This window comes from Schistocerca cancellata, chromosome 8 (assembly GCF_023864275.1).
Source record: "Schistocerca cancellata isolate TAMUIC-IGC-003103 chromosome 8, iqSchCanc2.1, whole genome shotgun sequence".
Taxonomy (NCBI): domain Eukaryota; kingdom Metazoa; phylum Arthropoda; class Insecta; order Orthoptera; family Acrididae; genus Schistocerca; species Schistocerca cancellata.
The window spans coordinates 169,664,853-169,682,679 of NC_064633.1; positions in this window are offsets into that span (position 1 = coordinate 169,664,853).

Here is a 17,827-nt window from a genome sequence, read left to right on the forward strand (position 1 = left end):
TCGCGCGCTATTACTCTCTCACAACTGTACTGAACTCTATGCTCTCTGGTCAGAGATTGTGCAATGCCTCACCATCGCCGCCACACAATATACGTGATTCATATTACTGTTCCTACGACGAAGAAACAATTACGCAGCTTTTTTGGTTTAATTTTTTTCGTAAATTTATTCATCACTCCGCTTTAGACTCACCTAGATTATGCCAATTAACAGGTAAAAACACTATTTGGTCTTGGGATAAGCAAGCACATTCTGAATTTGTGAACCTGAGAGAAGCCTTGTTGAATGCTCCACTTTTATCGCACCCAGATCTTACCAGAAATTTTTCCATTGCCACCGACAGTTCCAACACAGCTTTAGGCGTACATATTTTTCAGGAAATTGAAGAAGATGGTTCTACAGTAATTAAAAACATCGCATTTTGTCACCTGCTGAACGTAATTATTCTGTCACAGAACTGGAAACATTATGTGTTGTTTGGGCTTTCATGAGATTTCGGCACTTTCTTTATGACAGACACACCACCGTTTACACAGGCCACAGAGCGATACAATTTTTACTTTCGGCTAAATTTACACACGACAGACTCAGTAGATGGAAACTTTATTTACAGGAATTTAATTTTACAATAGTTCACATTCCCGGCACACAAAATGTTGTAGCAGACGCACTATCTCGTTCTCTCAGCAACAATCAGCAAGACGTCGCAACCAACTTCTGCAAAACAAACTCTAGCATCACGTACATCCAGCAAGTTGCATTTGAAAATTTTATTTCGTCGTCATTACAGGACATAGCAAAAGAGCAAAATAAAGACAACGTGTGGAAAGAAATTAAACAGCTTTGGCAAGATAAGAATAATGTTGCGATTAGACACCATTACACTGTACGCAATAACATTCTATTACGCCGCTCTCGCCCTGACAGCAACAATTGGTTATTATGCATTCCCGACGAACTGGTTAACAAATTAATCTGGTATACTCATTTAAGCTACGCACATTACGGAGCAAGAAAATGTTTCCTTATACTGAGACAGAACTGTTATTTTAACAACATGGAGAAACGAATACGACGTGTTTTAGCGTCGTGTAAAATTTGCCAGAAAGCTAAGTCAGACACCACTTCACATATTCCTTCATTATATCCGATTGTACCTTTTAAATTAAGACATATGGCTGCAGTAGACATTTTTGGTCCGATTCCTAGAACTAATAGAGGTTTTTGCTACATCTTTGTCACATCAAAATTTGTTACCTTTGTTTTAGCTACTGCTAAAACTGTTTCGAAAGCATTTGTAAAGCATTTTTTATTTCATGTGGGGCATGTGATGAAAGTAATTTCCGACAATGGACCACAGTTTCGATCTGCAATATGGACACGCATGTTACGAGCTAGAAACATTTCTCCGATCTATATATCCAAGTACCATGCTTCTTCGAACCCCTGTGAACGATTAATGAAAGAAATTGGTAAACTGTGTAGAATTTACTGCCATAAAAGACATATTGATTGGGACAGACACATACACTCATTCCAGGAAGTAATTAATTCCATACCAAATGAATCCACTATGCTATCTCCGTCTGTTATACTGAAAAACGTTGAACCACCAAACAAAATTAAAGAATTAATGAACTTTCCTAGATCTCATAGACTACGACACCGTGAAATAATTGACATTGCGCTGAACAACATCAAACGTGCCGCAGAGCGCCGGAGAAGACAGCAAAAACAGGTTTGTACACGCCGAGACTTCCACGTTGTACAGAAGATATTAGTACGAACACACTATTTATCCAGCAGAATAAAAGGTAAGTGCAGTAAATTTGAACTTCTATACGCAGGTCCATATCGGATTCCCTCCCCACAAAAATGTAAGAGATGAAAGACAATAGTATAACCTCCCAGAGAAACTTTCTTATAATGGCAATAATTTGAAATGACAATTATAATCGTGCTAAGTGTAATCTCCCCAAAATGATGTGAAAGACAATAATTTGAATGTTAACGAGAATAGAACCTATTGTAACCTACCAGCAAATAAAATAATTTATTGACAATGACAATTAAATGAGAAGTAGCAATCTGACCCAGGTGTAAGCTGCCCACAAAAATGTAAGACAATTCAATGATAATGAAATCTCAGTGACAATGAAAACGCAAATAGACCGAAATGTCGATCTTTAGGCCCTGATTAAACTCAAATTCTTACCTCAATAAAACTGCATCTGCTCTTGTTTTTCGCCATAGCTTGGAGGAAATGCTTCGTAAAAATTCTTTGAACTTAAGTAAAAACTTTTCTTTAAGGAAATGCAAGGGAGATATTATTTCAAAAAAGGATTGTTTGTTAAAATGCTTGGTTTAAAAACAAAATTATTATTGGGGCGATTCTTGAACAAATTAAGTACGCTTAAGATCCATTACATTATTAGCTGTGCGCAAAGCTGCTTCATTACCTTATTTAACAATATACCTCGTCCTGAATCTTGACCAGAGCGATGTCGGTGCCCGCCGACTCCTCACACACAACCCGACTGTCTCTCGCGCGCTACTAGCACTGACTGCCCACATGCAGCTGCACTGCAAACTCTCAACCGACTGCATACTCTCGCGGCTCGCTACTAACTACTGCCTCGCAACACACAAAACACTCGCGCGCTATTACTCTCTCGCAACTGTACTGAACTCTATGCTCTCTGGTCAGAGATTGTGCAATGCCTCACCATCGCTGCCACACAATATACGTGTTTCAAAACACACCATCCTGTTAAGGGTTTTGATTCCCGTCAAATCCTAACTATATTGTTGGCACTGCTGGCGTGTCAATTCTAATGAAAACTTCTCTCTTAGTTAGCATGTGGTATGCATTTATGACCTCAAATCGATCATAGTATTAAAAAATTAGGGAACTCAGAATGTTTAACACACATTAAAATGAAGCATTAACGAAAGTGGATATCACTCATCCTACGTCAGGTAGTTAACTGAGTTACTCTAATAAATTAAAAAGCAGGTTAACGTAATTTGTATTGATGGGCGCTTTCATAAGTCAGAATAACTCAGTAGACTGGTTTTAATATACACTATTCTTTTACATTGGACCTAAGAGAAATCTTTGTGACCTTGATACCTGTTCCTTTTTTAAATGATTCATATTGATAACGTCAAAGCCAAATGAACGTCATGTGACTGGTCATAGTGAACTGATCATCTGTTCCACTAGACTGGATAATCTTATTATAAATTGTCTTCCTTTCGAGGTATTTTACTTCAATCGCAAGTATTTCCTTATGATGATGAAATGGTTGTTGGATTTGCAGACGCATAAATGTGAGACTGAGGATTCTGTTTTTTTTATTTTATTTTTTAGGCATGGGGTTACCGAATATTTATGAGTAAATCGCAGTCTGCTGCACCTCTGCTGGATACCTCTAGGAATAATCTGCAGAAATCACGTGAATCATTATGTAAATCTGTCAGAGCTTCAAATATTAAAGCTGGACGTAAATATAGCGAAGGAAGAAATTGGAAGATCCATCTTTATATCCTAACTCAGCACCAACACCACTTTGTTTCTATCTTCGTGAACATCAGTACGTTGTTTTTAGTACAGACTTACAAATTTTCACAGAGTGCTCAACTGATATTTGCTGAGATTACAGAAAAAAAATCTGCTGTATATATAAATAATTGAAGTAAAAAGACATACATAGGGTACGGCCGTCACCTTGAATTAGTGCAAAAACATGGTAATTGAGTTAAACAAGCTGTTGATTGGAAGTCGACAGCAGTGGAGACTGAGCAAGACGCTATTATTCACACATTCACTGTTTTTTAATATATTATCGATAGTAAGAGCGTGGGAGGACCCTTGCTGTATTTTAGGTGCAGCAGGTGGCACATGCTGCTCATCCACATTGGTGGAGGTTTCACTGGATAATGGGGACAGATAAACCTTGTTTAAATTGTTGCTTTATGTGTTTGGTCTGAATGGCTCTCAAAATCTTGTTACCTCTCAGGTTTTCTCGGTGAGACTAACCTGTTGAGCAACTTCGGGTGTTCAGCCGAGTTTTTGTTTGCATTTTATGCTCAATATTTCGACGAGTGAAACAGTCGTTTTCTTTAGGTACTAAAAGTTTGCGCTCGCTGCCTGGCTGGACTTCAGCAAAACTCTGTTGAACACGAGGAAGCATAGTATTATCCAAGGACCTTGCTGAAAGTAAGGTTAGTCCCCATAAAAATTTCGTGCAATTTCAGAGTCTGCTTCACATTGTCTCACATCCACAGACATTCACTAGCCACGACGGCATACTTCCGTACATATAAGGAATGAATTTCGTCACTTCATTTGAGGTGTTGTTTAACGCTCCACCTCTAGTAATCACGGTATGTATTGCATTTCAGAATTACTAACGCCTATTTATAATTTGACTTTATTGATCTCTTTACCGACACTATCAGGAATATGGTCTTTGCAATATCCGGCGAGGCTACCGAAACGAACGAGGTCGCGTTTGAAACCGACAGCAAAGAGCTCAGTTGCTGCGTTATACCATGTGTGGCGCCAGGTGCTATCACAGTTCACAGGTAAACGATCACGTGAGTCAGTCTCCCCAGGACGAGACAATGCACGGACCAATGCTGCACAAGAGAAGTGTCCTAAGTGCAGTCTAAATACCTTTGACGCCGGCCTAGTACGACGACTTCGTCTTTCGACTTCAGTGTGTTTGGTACTCTACCTGGCCAAACTGGATGCATTGCTCTCGATTACAAATTTTAGTTGTTGCTCTAAATTTTTAATTATTTATAAAGTTGAACTTCGTTCATTACAGACATTCAATAGTAGTATACAACAGTGGCCATGAACAAATTCGAACTACTACCAGACCGTCCTAAAGAAAGCCATGGGAATATTTCCTAATATTGTCCGTCTTAAGGGTCGGTGAAGCGTTGTTAAGATAACCGTCATAAATATTTTAGCTTACGACCACTAATATTAGGAACATAATCCTCGTAAACGCGTTTCCGTAGTCAAGTTCCCATCCCCTGACAGTCTTAATGTAATCACGAAAGTCAAATTATTAAAACAAATAAAATTATTTAGACGTGACGACCTCGTCTTACTTTAAAAATAGAAACACCAGATTTTCTTCTCACTTGTCCTTACTGACGACCATCCGCCAAAGCGTTCCTGCTCTGAAGCATTAAACACTGGTCACGGCTCTCTGTACATTTTAATTCGTGAAGAAGTGTACGCCTTTGATAACCTGCGCTGAGCCAGCAGTCGAACCATAACATTTCAAAGATATTACAAATAATGTAGAAAGAGGCCACACCAATGGTTATCTGCGAAGAATCATTCGTATTGATCGTACTAATGCCAATATTAATATACAAACTTGCCAGAATGGTAACGCCTTCTTCAATATTTCTTTATTTGATCTTGTAAAGTTGGTGTTAGTACCATAAATATCAAAGATTTTGCAAAGATAAACATTGGTATTATGTCTCTCCATATCTTTTGGAACATCTGCGGAATGCTATGGAACGGCTGATGACTCAGTGCAGTCTGTCAGAGCCGTAGAGCATGTTCACGATCTGGTGGTGCACGGAGAGTCACGTTATGTGGCCGCTGTTTACTGCATAATGAAAGCAACACTTTCGTGGACGGGCGGTAACGCGGATAATCGGAGCAGAGGAATTGGTTTTGCCATTTTTAAAGTAAGGCGAGGACTTCATGTTCAGTTCATTTTGTTCATTTTTATAATTTGATTTTGTGTGCTTTTCTAGTGCGTATTTATGTAGAATTAACTTAGACAGCTATACAATGGGAACTTGACTACCGAAACGCGTTGCAGCAGATAATGATGCTGATGTTCGTAGTTGAATGCTAAAATTTTTTTAAAGGAAACGTTTGCAATAAATTGTAAAGGAAACTCTCCTTCATTCAACACCTAATTAAATTACTTCATCAGCAAACAGATTATGTTCTCGAATTTCCTTCATTGATAATAAGCTTTGATGGTTGGAATTTGTACCTTAAACAATTATAACATCTCCAAGTCTCCCGGACAACACATGTAAATATGTAGTGCCCTCTCTGTTGCCTTACACATCATAACTTCGGGGAAAAAGTTCTTATAGCTTTTTGTCTCCCAATTATGCTGCTTACGGAACACTACTGCACTGTAATTCCTTCAAATATGTGAAGTCTACTCGGAGTAAGATACCCATTACACCAATGAAGTGGGAACTGAACTGTAATTCGTTCAACATATTAAGTAGCAATCAAATTTCCATTAAGAGTGTGTGATATATCAGAGAAGGAGTCGTAGTTTCTGATAGCAAAACTTCTCACTAGCAACTATCTTTTGCAGAGTCAATTAATATACTAGCGCACTAGGAATTCGTTAACATAAACTTTATCTGGTTGTGGACCCTATTCTTCAGATATCATCGTCTCAAACTTTCGCGCCCGGATGAGAAAGATGAAGCAGCTTTCTTCTTCAGTTTCTGTTACGTTTCAAATCATGTGAGATTATCACTTTACAGCGCCGTTACCTTGTCTCTAGTAATCAGAAAATCGTAAACTGCAGATATTATCATCCTCGAAGTTGATGTTATCTCAGGATATTGTATCACTAGTAAAATAACATTATGAGCAAATATTTCAGGCTATCGCTGTTCAATTAGGTTTATCTCAATGTCGCAAAAGCGAAAATCCGTCTTGCGCAGACTGGGCACTACAGCTTATTGTTTGGTCTCATAGATGTCCTATTAACTCCGAAAATACTGCTCCTTACCTGTCAAATGCTGAAGCACTAGTAACAGATATCATTCGTTTTACTCCTAATTCTGAGTCTTCTGCACTGCAGAGGAGTGCGGAATTGCCACTACAGACGAGATAAACACGATAGCTAAAGCATGTAGGTGCCTAAAACAATACAACATTCAGGTGGCGAACAGACTGTGTTTTCTTGCAAATGCACTTCATGTCCTTGCTTTAATCTGAGAACTCGGAAATATGTTGCGTTTAGCCAATCGTCAGGTTCTTCAACGAGAACTGTCGAACGACATGTGGAAACTCACACTCCTATGAAGCAAAAAGATCTGACCAAGATTAATCATTTCTTCACAGCACAGTATGCTATAACCGCGTTAGGGGAGACATTCCCTTACATTTGCTTCGGGGAAATTAGATAGGATTGTTTAAAAAGATTTAGCGACTTAACTAATTAATTAAGAATTTTTACCTGCAGGGAGTCAGGGAAGATCACAAGAAAGGTGAATTTTCAAGATCTGTCATTCTTCTGTATGTGGGACAAAAAAAATATCTTTACGTTATTGATGCGTGTGGAAGGCAAAATTGATAAGACACTTTAAGATCAAATCTTTTTGAATTTAAACGACTTGTATTTTCCGGTATCTCGACTGAAAAAATTGTGTGCGTGGAAGGCAGTAGCTTTCATTAAATGCGCATGCTGCTCCACGAATTTGTGTTTCGGTTGCTTTTGTTCTAGCACAGACAGCGATGCAAGCGATAGCGTGTAGAGCGGTTATGTAATTTATTGTCTAACCAATTTAATACACATCTGAAGAGAATGTACTGTAATGATTGCTTTATTACTGAGATTACTACGCCAAAAAGGACTATTTTTGAATATTTTTGCATGCCACTTACTATTTTATGATATTCTGTACGATCAAATTAAAATGGAAGAAAAAGTACAGAGGTAGGGTCGGAACTCGTACCGCGACCGTGGTTGCGGTGAACCTTATCCACTGCGCTGCGCTCGATTAGGCGAAACAGGAATAACGTTATAGGTATAGGAGGTACGCATAAATTTGCAAAACAGATTTTCTTGGAAATTAGGGGCCGTTACATGAAAGACCGCTACCCAGGTACTCAGGACAAGTCCGATGGCAAAATACCTAAGACTCATAAAAATCTGTCATTAAGATGTTGATAGTACCGTCGTAACACAGAAGTCTCCAATCTATATTTTCAGTTATGTTAATGTAACCATGTAAGTATCATTAACATTCAAAATAATAGGGTACCTAAGCCTAGTTTATTATTTAAGTTTCACAGATTCTTGAATGGGGTCATAAACCAATTTTTACGTTCCACGTTACAAATTCATAACGATGGTTTATCAGAACATCATTTGGACTTTGCTACTACATAAGATTGTACTGTCGACTGCCACTGCTCCGGCGTTCTTTCACGTATACCCACAATCATTATTAGGAAATAATAGATGTGGTTAAAATTAGTTAGTGTAATTGACATTGTCCAGTACTTTTTAAGTAATGTAAATAATTACATCAAATTCACCTCATGAGCTTTGAGCGTATCTTAGGCAGCAAATTATCTACAAAAGAATGATAGAAAATTAAATGGCCTTACAAGTGACACAGAGCATGTGAAACTCTTAAATGTTGTTTGCACCAATTTCCTTGCCTTGCCACTTATGATCCCCCATGACTTTTATTGTTAGCTACAGACGAATCACAATATCGCATCGACACTATCCTATTAGACGAAACGCGGCCAAGACTAATCAGTCATTTGATTCCAAATGACTCCCTCATATCAACACTAGAAGGAGAAGCCTTTATCATTATGAACTTCCGAAACACCTCTTCTTGTATCATATGAAAGTCCATCCAATAAAGAACTCGTATCTCCGTGAGAGCACTGCCAAGAGGGAGATAGCCACGAGAAATAGACAAAAAAATCAGCGATGAGGAAACGTTATGTGAGTTGGAGCATGGAATGTCAGAAGTTTGAAGGTAGCAGCAATAGTAGAAAACCTGAAAATGGAAATGTATAGACACAATCTAGATGTATCGAGTATGAGTTACGTGATACAGAAAGAAGGTAATGATTTATGATCAGACGACTATAGGATAATGTCAACAGCAGCAGAAAATGGTATAAGGGGGTAGGATAAGTAATTTGTAGGAAGCTGGGGCAGAGAGTGAGCTACTGTGAACAATTCAGTGATAGAGTTGTTCTCATAAGATTCGCCAGCAAACCACGCCGACAACGATAATTGAAGTATACATGCAGACGTCGCAAGCATCAGATGAAGAGATAGACGAAGTATAAAAGGATGTAGAACGGATATTTCGGTATCTGAATTAATAACTAGCATCAAAACCGATTCAGGGATTAGTGAACACAGAGTTGTCGTAGCGAGACTGAATATTTTAATCCCCAAATCCTGGAAAAATAAGCGAAAAATATACCTATTCAAAAAGCAGATAAAAATTCACTTAACGCCTTTCTAAGAGACAATCTCCACGCATTCCAAATTAATAAGTGTAGACCAGATGTGGCTTAGATTCAAAGAAATAGTATCGGCTGCAATAGAGAGATTTATACCAAATAAACTAACGACGGAGCTGGTCCTCCGTGGTACACAAAGCGAGTTAGAACACTGTTGCTGAAACAACGAAAGAAACATGCCAAATTTAAAAGACGCAAAATACCCAAGATTGGCAATCTTTTACAGAAGCTCGATATTTAGCTTGGACTTCAATGCGAGATGCCTATAACAGTTTTCACAATGAAACTGTCTCGAAATCTGGCAGCAAATCAAAAAAGATTCTGATCGTATGTGAAGTATGTTAGCGGCAAGAAACAATCAATGCCTTTTCTGCGTGATAGCAATGGCGATAATATCGAAGATATTGCTGCCAAGGCAGAGTTACTAAACACAGCCTTCCAAAATGCCTACACAAAAGAAGACGAAGTAAATATTCCAGAATTCGAATCGAGAACAGCTGCCAACATGAGTAACGTAGAAGTAAATGTCCTCCGAGTAGGGAAGCAACTTAAATCACTTAACAAAAGCAAGTCCTCTGGTCCTGACTGCATACCAATTAGGTTTCTTTCGGGGTATACTGATGCATTAGCTCCATATTTAACAATAATATACAACCGTTCGCTCAACGAAAGATCCGTACCCAATGACTGGGAAGTTACAGATGTCACACCATTATTCAAGAAAGGTAGTAGGAGTAATCCACTAAATAACAGGCCTATATCGTTAACGTCCATATGCAGCAGGATTTTAGAACATGTATTGTGTTCCAACATTATGAATTACCTCGAAGAAAACGGTCTATTGACACACAGTCAACATGGGCTTAGAAAACATAGTTCCTGTGAAACACAACTATCTCTTTAATCACATGAAGTGTTGAGGGCTATTGACAAGGGATTTCAGATCGATTCCGTATTCCTGGATTTCCATAAGGCTTTTGACACTATATCACACAAGCGACTCGTAGTGACATTGCGTGCTTATGGAATATCGTCTCATTAGTATGACTGGATTTGCGATTTCCTGTCAGAGAGGTCACAGTTCGTAGTAGTTGGCGGAAAGTCATTGAGTAAAACGGAAGTGATTTCTGGCGTTCCGCAAGGTAGTGTTATAGGTCCTTTGCTGTTCCTTATCTATATAAATGCGTTTGGAGACAATCTGAGCAGCCGTCTTCGGTTGTTTGCAGATGTTGCTGTCTTTTATCGACTAATAGTCATCAGATCAAAACAAACTGCAAAACGATTTAGAAACGATATCTGAATGGTGAGAAAAGTGTGATGTCATCCACATGAGTATAAATAGGAACTCGTGAAACTTCGGTTACACGATAAATCAGTCTAAGCCAAAAGCCGACCTACATAGGGAGGAACGATCACCACGACAAAATAAGGGAAATCAGAGCTCGTACGGAAATATATAGGTGTTCATTCTTTCCGCTCGCTATACGGGATTGGAATGATAGAGAATTGTGAAGATGAACCTTCTGCCAGGGACGTGAAGGTGATTTGCAGAGTATTCACGTAGATAGAGATGTAGTTATAGATGTAGATGTAAATGACGACGAAAATGTGATTGCCATGGAGAACTGGAACGCGGTTCAAGCGAAAGGACTGAAAAAAAGGAATGGACTGGAAGTAGAAATGAGTAAGGGAGAAGACTGAATCTGCAATAATTTCAACATCGTAACACAGAATACGCTGTTGAAGAATGACAAGAGGAATAGCTATACATGGGAATGACCGGGAAAACGGGAAGGTTTCAGTTGGAATACATCATGGTCAGACAGAGGTTCCATAATTAGTTACTGGATTGTAAGACGTACCCAGGTGCACATACAGACTCACATCAAACTTTAGTAACGATGAATAATAGATTGAAGAATAAGAGAATCGTCGGCAAAAAATCAATATGGAAGGAAGTAGTAAGTGGTTATTAATGGATGAATGGTTATTTGGAAAGTGATTTGAAAACAGAAACTTGGGGAGATTAGCCTATGTCTAACTCTGCCGTCTACTGCATGTTTGGTTTGCCAGAAAATTTTATTAAAATTGTGAAAAATTTAATATGACAACCGAATTTAATCACTGGATTCGTAGGTGTAACAAACGTATTAATATTAATAAAAAGATCCAAGCGGATATACGGAACGATCATACAGAACAATTTAAGTACAGACATTAAATTAAATAATTCAGAGCAAGCAGGAGCTTACGCCACAACAAATAGAATAAAATCAGATAAAAGTCTGCGAATATAAGGACTGCCTTTTACGGTTCGGAAACGCCAGGTGGGAAGTATTAAAAATTATCTTAAAAAGGGCTGAAGTTTTTATGAAAAGCCGTAGTCACAGTCTAACATAGTTTATTAAAATAAAACATCGTAATAGAAATTCTCAAAATAACCTTAAACTATGATCTGTCGTTGCGTATTATGCAGTTAATTAACATTTTATATTATTACTATCTATTATTATTTACTACCTAAAGAGACTGAAGCACATTTTTCTCTCTAGTTCTATCTTAGCGAAGGAATGATCAAAATCCTGGCCTTCGTCTATCTGAAATTGCAGTGAGTATTTTGCATAACACTGTTGACTCAAATACTATCAATGTCCTATACCACTAAAGGTTTGGGAATGTATCCTATGAGAAAGTATGTCCTTTTGTGAAGTACCTGAGTACATAAATCAAAGCTACAGCAAAGAAAATAGACATAAAGTAAACAAACTAAAAACAACTGTCTATTTGTCATTAAAAGCACAATCTAGCAGAAAGATGCATTTCTCGGTACTTCACTAGAAATTTCATGTCTGCGTCGCAATTTTCCTAGGTTACGGTCATCGGGTAAACAGCTCTAGAACTAAAAGGAATTTATCTAAATCCTCTATGTAACACAACGCAGTCCGTGGTGAAACACAGGAGCCAGGGGTAGCCTAAACAAGCGCCGCCATTTGCTTGCTAGGACGATACCCAGTACAGTAGTGCATGAAACGCTGTTATTAGTTGAGAGACTGCTACCATTGCTGAATTCTCCGGTCTGGTTTATTATTCTACGGTATTTTTCCTTAGAGTGGTTAGCGCGTCTGCATTCCATGCAGTGGTCGCTGCTTCAATTCCGAATCAGGTCGAAGATTTTCTCCGCTCTGGGACCGTGTGCTGTATTGTCGTTACCGTCGCACAATGTAGGGTCACCTAAAACTATTTGCAACTCAGATGCCGAAATATATATAAAGACATACCATCATTTCGTCATGCTACTGATTGTATGACCTGGACTAAGTGAATGTCGTTTGTGGCCTTTTTTTCCCATGAGTCCTCTGACTTGTTTGTTGCGGATCACCACGTATTCCCCTCCTTCGCTAACATTCCATCTCAGAGTAGCACATGCTCCCTAAGTTCTGAATTATTTGTTGGGTGTATTCTATCTCTTTCTTCCCCTACAGTTTTTGTCCTATACATTTCCCTTTAGTACCATCGAGATTATTCCCTGATGCCTCAAAAAGTGTCATTATTTGGTCCTTCTTCTTGTCAATGAACTCAATGTATCCGTTCCTCCGTCGATTCTGCGGGGAACTTCTAATTCCGTATCTTATTAGACCACCTGATTTTCAACATTCGACTGTAGCACCATATCTCATATTCTTCGAATCTCTTGTTCCGATTTTCCCACTGTCTGTGTTTCACTACCATAAATGATGTGTTCCAAGTATAGATTCTCAAAAAATTTTCCTCAAGATTTAAGATTGTGCAGCATTTCTCATACCACGCGATGGCGATCTGACTGTGTGTAATTTCTGTACCATTTTGTATAAGTTTCTTAATTCTGCGTGATATTTTATTGCCATTTGTGTCGATGCGGTTTACATATGCGTTCGGAAGTTTTCACGAGGCTTATAAACTCCGCTTTGTCGTGAATATTCACCGCATTTCTGGGTATTTCAATCCAGGATACCTTAGTGTCTTGTGCGAGAAAATCCAGATAAATTTCTTTACCGGAAAGTGTTCCCTAGTATTCTTATTAACAATAACTGGTGGTTCAAATGCCTCTGAGCACTATGGGACTTAACATCTGAGGTCATCAGTCCCCTAGAACTTAGAACTACTTAAACCTGGAATGAGATTTTCACTCTGCAGCGGAGTGTGCGCTGATATGAAACTTCCTGGCAGATTAAAACTGTGTGCCCGACCGAGACTCGAACTCGGGACCTTTGCCTTTCGCGGGCAAGTGCTCTACCAACTGAGCTACCGAAGCACGACTCACGCCCGGTACTCACGGCTTTACTTCTGCCAGTACTAACTAACCTAAGAACATCACACACATCCATGCCCGAGGCAGGATTTGAACCTGCGACCGTAGCAGTCGCGCGGTTGAAGACAAGCGCCTAGAACCGCTTGGCCACACCGTCCGGCTGAATCACAGCGTTAGGGACGAACCTCTGAGCCCTTGACTTATTGTGATGGGCGAAATTCTTTTCCCTCTGTTTTTGTATGTGTGAATCGTTTATGTTTGTGTGAACTTTTCCCATGTACACCCAAAATTTCTTTTTCATTTATCACCGCAACGCATCTCAGTATTATCTCCGCAACGCATGTCAGCACTATATAATTATAATAAAAATAGTAATAATAATATAAGCAGTTAATTAACTAACTATATTCAACACGCGTAATTTACGTGTATAAGAATAAACCCGTGGTCTTGGGGTAGCGTCTTTGATTCATAATCGAAACGTCTTCGGTCCCAGGCGCGAATCCCGCCGCTGCTTAAAATTTGATTAATAATCAGCATTGGCGGTCGAAGACATCTGGCATAAGAAGTCACCCTCATTCTACCAATGGCCTTGTCAAAGAGGGCGGACGAGCTGGCAGAGGTTCAGGGGACTTTCTTGTACTAGGGGTGGGAAACTGCCCCTGAAGGCGGAAGAAACAACTAAGATCAACGGCACGAGGACACAAAAGGCAATGGGAAGCACTGCATTAAGGACACGTAACGTGTACCCACAGGACATGTGGCCTGTAATTAAAGAAGTGTCATGATGATCCCTCCTATTGCAAAAGATTCCGCAATAGTCCCCCATTCGGATCTCAGGCAGGAGCCTGCCAAATGGGAGGTTACCACGAGGAAAAGATTGAATAGTCAAAGAAATAATAACATTCTACAAGTCGGTGCGTGGAATGCCAGATGCTTGAACGTCCTAGGGAAACTAGAAAATCTGAAGAGGGAAATTGAAAGGCTCAATCTTGATGTACGAGTAGTAGGGGTAAGTGAAGTGAAGTGGAAAGAAGACAAGGATTTCAGATCAGGTGAGTATAGAGTAAAATCAACAGCAGCACAAAATTGTATCATGGGAGTAGGATTCGTTATGAATAGGAAGGTAGGACAGAGTGTGTGGTACTTTGAACAGTTCAGTGATAGGGTTATTCTTGTCAGGATCAACAGCTAACCAATACCGACAACGATAGTTCAGGTACACATGCCGACGTCGAAAGCTGAAGATGAAGAGATAGAGAAAGTATATGACAATATTGAAAGGGTAATACAGGATGTAAAGTGAGATGAAAATCTAATAGTCATTAGAGACTGGAATGCAGTTGTAGGGGAAGGAGTAGAAGAAAAGGTTACAGGAGAATATGGGCTTGGGGCAAGTAATGAGAGAGGAGGAAGATTAGTTGAGTTCTGTAGTAAACTTCAGCTAGTAATAGCGAATACTCTGTTCAGGATTCACAAGAGGAGGGGGTATTATTGGATAAGGCCGGGTTATACGCGAAGATTTCAATTAGATTACATCATGGTCAGACAGAGATTCCGAAATCAAATATTGGTTTGTAATGCGTACCCAGGAGCAGATACAGAGTCAGATCACAACATAGTCGTGATGAAGAGTTTGCTGAAGTTTGAGGCATTAGTCAGGAACAATTAATACGCAAAGAAGTGGGGTACGGAAGTACTACGGAATGACGAGATACGCTTAAATGTTTCTAAGAATATAGATACAGCAATACGAAGAAGCTCAGTAGGCAGTGCATTTGAAGAGGAATGTACATCCCTAAAAAGGGTGATAACAGAAGTAGGGAAGGAAAACATAGGTACAAAGAAGGTAACTGCGAAGAATCCATGGGTAACAGAAGAAACACTTCAACTGATCCATGAAAGGAGGAAGTACAAAAATGTTCCGGGAGACTCAGGAATACAGAAATAAAAGTCGTTGAGGATTGAAATAAAAAGGAAGTGCAGGAAAGCTAAGACGAAATGGCTGCATGGTAAATGTGCACTAATTGAAAAAGACATGGTTGTTGGTAGGACTGTTTCTTTTGTATCCCACCAGGAAGACGGCACGTGGGTCTGCTACTGAGATCTGCACAATAGGTCGAATGAAGGAAGCGATTCGGAGCAGGTGAGGTACTGCAAGTAAAGTTAAAGTACCTTTACTGCTGTATAAACATATACAAACATATTACGTAACTTTTGCCTGGTGAGCACGTAGATGTGCAGCCAAAATCCAGGTCCACGCAAATACAGTGTCTCAATTGCAAGCTAAGTTGAATCGATGTTTCCCATCCGTCAGCTGTTGATCAACTGGGGGAGAAAATAGAGCGGCGCAGGTTGAGCTCCACAGCGTCGGCTAGGGGGCGCTGTGGTCGGCGTAGTTCGTCCGCTATCGTAGTGCCAACCTGAGAGCCTGCAACTACGTTGAGGAATCGGGACTATCGATACCACAGTTTCAACATATACGAAAGTCAAAATAACCTTCGGTGACATTAAAAGCAAGGCTGATAACATTAAGAGTTCAACGGCAATTCCACTATTAAATGCAGACGAGAGAGCGGATAGGTGGAAAGAATACACTGAAATCCTCTATGAGGGGGAAAAGTTGTCAGATGTAATAGAAGAAGTAACATGAGACGATTTAGAAGAGATAATGGACCCAGTATTAGAACCAGAATTTAAAAGAACTGTGGATGAGTTAAGATGAAATAAGGCAGAAGTAATAGATGACATTCCATCAGAATTTCTAACAACGTTGAGGGAAATGGCGACAAAACGATTATTCACGTTGGTGTTTAGAATGTATGAGTCTGGCGACATACCATCTGACTTTCAGGAAAACATCATTCACACAATGCTTGAGACGGGAAGAGCTGACAAGTGTGCGAATTATCGCACTATCAGCTTCAGAGCTCATACATCAAAGTTGCTGACAAGAGTAATATACAGAAGAACGTTAAAGAAAATTGAGAATGCGCTAGATGATGACTAGTTTGGCTCTAGGAAAGGTAAAGGCACGAGAGAGGCAATTATGACGTTGCGGTTAATGGTGGATGCAAGGCTAAAGAAAAATGAAGACACGCTCATACGATTTGTCGACCTGGAAAAAGCGTTCGAGAATATAAAATGATGCAAGATGTTCGAAATTCTGAAAAAAGCAGGGCTAAGCTATAGGGAGAGGCGGATCATATATAATATGTACAACAACGAAGAGGGAATAATAAGAGTGGACAATTAAGAACGAAGTGCTCGTATAAAAAGGGTGTAACGGAATGATGTAGCCTTTCGCCCTACTGTTCAGTCTGTACATCGAGGTATCAATGACGGAAATAAAAGAAAGGTTTAGGAGAGAAATTAAAATTCAAGGTGAAAGTATATCAATGATACGATTCGCTGACGACATTGCTATCCTGAGTGAAAGTGAAGAGGAATTACATGATCTGCTGAATGTAATGATAAATCTAATGAGTACAGAGGATGGGTTGAGAGTTAATCGAAGAAAGATGAAGGTAATGAGTAGTAGCAGTAAAGAGAGCAGCGAGAAACTTAAAAAATCAATATCGATGGTCACGAAGTAGATGAAAATAAGGAATTGTGCAGCCTAGGCAGTAAAATAACGAGTGGCAGTCGGAGTAAGGAGGACATCAAAAGCAGACTAGCGAAGGCAAAAAGGGAGTTCCTGGCCAATAGAAGTCTACCAATATCAAGTATTGGTCTTAATTTGAGGAGAAGGTTTCTGAGAATGTACGTCTGGTGTACAGGATTGTACGGCAGTGCCACAGACGAATGTTGAAAATTAGGTGGACTGATATGGTAAGGAATGAGGAGGTTCTGTGCAGAATCGGATAGGAAAGGAATATGTGGAAAAGGCTGATAAGGAGAAGGGATAGGATGATGGGATATCTGTTGAGACATAAGGGAATGACTTCCGCGGTACTAGAGGGAGACAGAGATTGGAACACATCCAGCAAATAATTGAGGACGTAGGTTGCAAGTGCTACACTGAGATGAAGAGGTTAGCACAGGAGAGGAATTCGTGGCAGGCGCATCAAACCAGTCAGAAGACTGATGACCCCCCTCCCCCAAAAAAAAAGAATAAAAGTTGTTACGTGATAGCAACGATCTTCTTGAAGGCACGTCTTCTGAAGTGATACAAAAAAATCGATTTGCTGTGACACAATTTGCTTTTGTAGTGGAACAGCCTCACTTTACTCACATTGCTC